Below are 6,154 nucleotides of genomic sequence, written 5' to 3' on the forward strand. Positions count from 1 at the left end.
TGTAAAGAAACTTAGATTTTTGCAACTTAAAGTGGGCCACGTGCACACACAGGCTGACTGAGCAGTCACATGTGCAGAAACACACACACAACAGATCAGTTCAATGTTTAACGCATTTTTCAATGAAATATTTGAATGAACACGGTGATAGCAAACTCTCAGAATTACAAAACAATTCACTGTTGTTTTTCAAATAAAGTGGCCCGTTTTAGCTGACTTCCTCTCTTTAAAGATCGTCTTTGTACCCGGATGTTTTACAGCTTTTATAAAAGCAACAGAATAAAAAACTAAAGAATCAGAGTGAACATTAAAAATAAGAAAGAATGACTCGGTTGTGTTTACACCTTTTCACCACACGGGGGCGTTTCTGTTTCACTTCCATCATCACGTGTCTGATCAATCAACATTTCACATCAGTAACTATATGTAATAAATATTAATACATATATAAAACTGAAGACAAGTTGCTCAGAAGATTTAAATTTACTTGAAAAATCACAAAGCAGATTCACTGACACACCACCAGTGACATCACTGATGTTCTTATTGTTGAATGTGTGTCAGGATTGTAAAAATGAACAGTAAATAGCGGCTGGATGAAGCGTCTCCCCAGTCACACTGTGCGCATTTACGCACGAACCACAGCAACATAAATTAATAATAATAAATCTCCCGACACGCCGACAGGATCGGTCAGGATCTGGTGTTAATTCATGTTCTGTGTTCTTCTTCAGATCCAAACGGCCTCACACACAGTCCAGGTTCAGACAGTTTAAAGCAGCCGTCCTCCTGATCAACCCTGAGCTCCATCAGAGTCTAAACGTGGATTATAGAAGCTGAAAGTTTCATTCTGTTTAATCTCTCTGTCCTGTCAAGTTTGTTACTGCAGGTTTTTCTGTTTTGTCCCACGGTGTTTGCTGTGACTTTACTGCACAGATGGAAACGTTTAAATGACTGACAGCAGCCGTTCTAATCATCAAAGTAAATCATTAAAGATATGACTCATACATCAATATAACACACGAGAAAGAAATCGCCTGGAAGGCTACAGTGACCGGTGGGGGTGGAGGTAAAACGTCCATGCAGATGCTGGTCTCTAAATCTGATAAAATAATTAGAAGGGGGGGGGGCAAGTGAATGATTTATGCGTATAGGCCTATATAAGTTCCATTAATGTCCGAGCCGATCCGCGCGTCACACTAATTCAGCTGCAATAATCGGGACAAAACAGCTGCTGAAGTCAAATTATTAGGCTGTAATATTAAGCAGAGCGTTCAGACCTGATCTGGTTCATGTTTTAATAATAGTTACCATGTAGTCTGCACGTTATTCCCACAGTAGAGTGCTGTGGTGACAGCTGTAATTGAGACTCTATGAGATAAATGTTACTGTGTCATTTTGTAAAGGGACTGAAGATGGAATGATCTCCTGTTTACAGACTAAAGGCGCACCGCAAAAAAGTGGTATGCCTAGTCTGCTGTGGAGCCTGGTGAAGACCAGGCTGCTGTAATCTGACTGTTCTCAACAGATAATGTTTGTTGGAACCTCCAGATGTTTCTACGTGTTATAATGTTGACAGACATGTTTCTGGCTTGTGAAGATCTGATCTGTAGCCTTCAGTGCCGACAGCTGCTCTGACAGAGGTCACAGCTGGAACAGTGGACAGATGATGCAGCTTCTTCTTCTTCTTCTTGTTTCCGGCAGACTAGACTTATCTGTGGCGTAGTGCTGCCCTCCTCTGTTCGTTATTCACATCTTAACGCTAACTGCCTATATCTTTTTGGATAAACCAGTTTCATGTAGGTACTCGATCAGTTTCTTCATTTTGTTCCAACTATCTAAGTTAAATAGGGTGCATATACTAAATAAAGTTTCTCCAATTGCTCCCAGGTCTCTAAACAGTTTCCTCCTTTGGCGAGAGTATTTTCTACAATGAACTAATACATGCTTCACTGTTTCCTTGTCTCCACACTCACATTTTCCATCAGTGTGTTTACCAGTCAGAGCCAGCCCACAGTGCCCAGACCTCAGTCTGGACAGAACTACTGCATCTCTTCTCTTACCTCTAAAAGCACATTTCCCTTTCTCTACAGTTCATTGTGCTGAATAATATGTTTTCCCCTTTCTTTCGTTTTCCCATGATTCTTGCCACATTTCTTTCACTGACCTATTTATTACTTCTGTGTAATCCGGTAACCCATATTGTAAATTAATTTGAACTCTTTCCTCCAGCACCGCCTTCTTTGCCACCACATCTGCTTCCTCATTACCCTCCACACCCATGTGCACCTGCGTAATTTCCACAACTAAATCGGGTCTAGAGTTCATTTTAGTATCTTTAATTGTAATCAGAGTTGCTGCTGAGTCGCTACATATAACTGAATATTCCTGTTTATTATCTTCGACCCACTTTAAAGCCCATAGCACTGCCACCAGCTCTGCTGTGAAGACCGACAGATGATCTGGAGTTCTACATCCTATTTCTGGGATGCTTACACCACAAGCCACTTTACCGCTCTCAGGATCCTTGGACCCATCAGTATGGATTTGTAGGTGGCCTCCCCATGTTTGACACATCCGGGCTTTTATCTCCTTCACTACAGCCTCGGACACATTTCTTTTGCTTGTTTCCATAAAATATAGGTCAACATTGGGATCTGGGATCAACCATGAAGGCATATCTGGACGACATATTGGTGGACATACATTCAAATCCATGATACCAATTTCATCTGCCATAGATTTGAGTTTTTCTGTAAAGTTTAGATGATGCAGCTGTGCAACAGGTCACATTTAATGGACGTCGCTTTAAAATGACGCTCCGAGGAAAGGACATCTCATTTCGTTACATGCGTGTTTCCTCGACTCCTCGAGGATCGAGGAGGTGGAAATTTGGGAAATGATAAAGGCCCTTTATGTTGATTGGACGCTGCGGCTGATCGGGCTGATCTGATGCATCAGGACAGAAACATTAAACTCAAGTGCATCGCTGCAAAGTTTTATATTTGAGTTGTTTTATGATTCTCTGTCTTGTTAAAATCTGTGTTCATTGTAGGTCAGAACAACAAAAGCCCCACACACAACTTTATTTATTTATTAGAAAGATCTTTTTTTCTATTTCTCCCATCAGCTTTTATTATGACAGTTAAAGTCAGAGAGAGTCGGAGAGTCTGTCAGCAAGAAACACGTTTTACATCATTTATCCTCATTTCTGTTCAGTCACGTGTGAAGCATTTCAGCAAATCTGTTTTGCTGTCCGACATGTTTCTCCTGTAGATCAACTTTTCTCATTTCATTTAATCCCAGCTGAGTCTACAGACATGCAGGCTGTACAATTATTTATCAGTCTGAGGTTCCACTGGTTGTCCTCACTTCATGGCATGAGGAGATATTTTGCAGCAATTAGTTCATATTTGGGCATTTCTCCCAGTAAATAGGGGAGTTTCTGTTTGTCTGATATGAATTCAAATTCGGGGTATATTTGAGAAATGTTTGCAAAGTGTTTTTGTCTTAGTGTTTTATATTTAGGGCATGAGGTTAGAAAGTGCAGCTCTGTCTCTACCTGTCCTCTGTCTCTCTACCTGTCCCCTGTCTCTCTACCTGTCCTCTGAGTCTCTACCTGTCCTCTGTCTCTCTACCTGTCCCCTGTCACACCGGGAGCAGAGTCTCTCCTCTTTCCAGCTCTGTCTGTGTCGACCCTTTTCTATGGCCAGGCTGTGTTCACTCAGTCTGAATGTTGTCATCATTTTTCTTAGTTTGGGACATTTTATTGTGCTCAGGTAATTTGGCCGAGCTCTGCTCTGCACAGGTTATTTGGTGTTTTTCTCTGCACCTGCAGGATGCTCTTACAGAACTCAGTATGGAAAGATTCTATGATTGTTTTGTCCCATTTGTCAAATTCATTATTAAGTTTTGGCCCCCAGATGTCGCTACCATATAGAATTATTGGTTCTAATACAAATTGGAAAATTTTAAGTCAGATTTCAATTGGAATATATATTTTAATGTTTCTTTTTATTGCATAGAAAGCTCTCCTTGCTTTGTCCCTCAGATCTTTCACAGCCATGTTGAAGTTGTATGTAATGTTGAGGCCAAGGCAAGTGTAGTTTTTGTGTGTTGTAATTTAGTGGGGTCTAAATAGAAATTGTGTGTAACCTGATTTCTGTATTGAAAGATCATTATCTTAGTCTTTGCTGCGTTTACTTTCAGGGCCCAGGTCTGACAGAATCTCTACAGGAGATTAAGGTGCTGCTGCAAACCTTCTTTAGTAGGTGAGAGTAACACTAAGTCATCTGCATTCAGCTCATACTGCTCATCCCTGAGTTTAGTCCAAACAGACGAAAATAAAACATAGTAAACAAGTAAGGAGTCAGACACTAAACTGCACCAAAGTTTCTAATGACGCGAGCAAATCATCTGACGAAAGCAGCCGGCGGCTCCGTGAGTAAAATCAGCTGATGAAAGTATGAATGACAAAAAAAGAAGCTTGGATTGATATGATGGAAGGCAGCGATCGATCTGTGGCGAGTGATGTGACCTGCAAATAAAATGTATGCAGTAGTGTTAAAGGATCTCAGAAGAGGAAATAAACGGAAAGCCAAAAAACTGAGCGTCAACTTTGATACAAGTTCCATCATTTCAATTTGAAAAATTTAGGCTAATAAATCCCAAGCCACCATGATCATATTGTGAAATATTCAATAACGAATTCACATCAGAATCAATAATGTAAATGCAGATAATATCAGCATTGTGCCAGTAGAAATGATCCTGTGAGCAGGACATACAGTAACCTGTAGTTTTTCATGTGCAGGTGTTTGTTAAGCAGGTAACAGAGAATCAAGCTGCTCTGCACTGACAACTGTGACACTTTATTAGTACCAACACAGTGCACATTTCTGTAGACACAAACTCCATTAAAAGTCTCCCCAGCTGTTAGAACCGACTGACAGCTGATCCATCTGTGATCAGCTGCTCGTCCCTTCCCTCCTGGCTCGGTTCACGCAAAGACGCAAGTGAGGGGAAACGTGGATTTAAGAGACTTGAGAAGCGCCCACAGATGATCAGAGTTCACCAGTCTTTGATGTGTGGGCGGTAACGTGTCGTCACTGATGGACACACGCAGAGCCACGCCCCTTCCTCCAGCTACTCAAAGCTGCTTCCAACGCCCCGGAAGTGCGATGCGTCTACCTTCAAAGTAAAAGCGTACCACTTGGAGGTGGGCTGTGATAAGAGTAACAGGACTTTTATCAGAATCAGAAATACTTTATTGATCCCCAAGGGGAAATTCTTGTGTCACCATTGCACACATTCCACATCAAGGAAAATAAATAATAATATAAGTTGGTAGGTAAATAAATATAAATATATATAACCTGAGAGCCTGTAATGTTTCTCTGATTCATTTTATCAGTTTATTAATCAATTGTCCACAATCTTGTCCACAAACAATTTGCAGACTATTTTCGCCAGACTTTCATAAAATGCACAAAACAACCTTAAATACTGTTTGTCTATTTTAGATTGAGTAAATTTCCTCTCTTTTAGTAGTTTACATGTTCAACTGGTCTTTTAAAACTCTCCGTATTGAATCATATATGATTTGAAAGTTTGTTTTCTAGAGCACAATGTTAGCAGATCCAAATATCAGATATCTATAAGAGATGTGTTCATGTGACAAATAGTCATTTTTATATTATTGTTTTTGTTTTACATTCACCGTGGGTCATGAAGAAACACAATATTAATCCTCTGTGTGACTTGTACATGGTAGAATTGACAATAAAGTTGACTAGTATTACCTTAGTTAATCTTTAACAGCTGTTTTCTCAAGATGACATGTTTCCTGTACCAAGTAATTTTCCTCATTTTAGATCATCGTAACTCTACACACTGTTTCTGAGGTCTTAAAGCAAGATGCTTACAGAAGTATTGTTAAATATGTTTTATGGTTCTCATTTTATCTGTAAATATATAGAAAAAAGGGTCCGTCACACACATGAGGGGAATATTTTGAATAAATCCATGAAAACACAATATTTTGATAAACCTTTCTGTAAATTAGCCCAGGTCTGGCAGTTTGGTACATTAAAACCAAAAAAAATCTATCTTTGTGTGAACAATGTGCTGGAAAATGGATTTGTGTGATATGTAA

Source organism: Micropterus dolomieu, unplaced genomic scaffold (assembly GCF_021292245.1).
Source record: "Micropterus dolomieu isolate WLL.071019.BEF.003 ecotype Adirondacks unplaced genomic scaffold, ASM2129224v1 scaffold_204, whole genome shotgun sequence".
NCBI lineage: Eukaryota > Metazoa > Chordata > Actinopteri > Centrarchiformes > Centrarchidae > Micropterus > Micropterus dolomieu.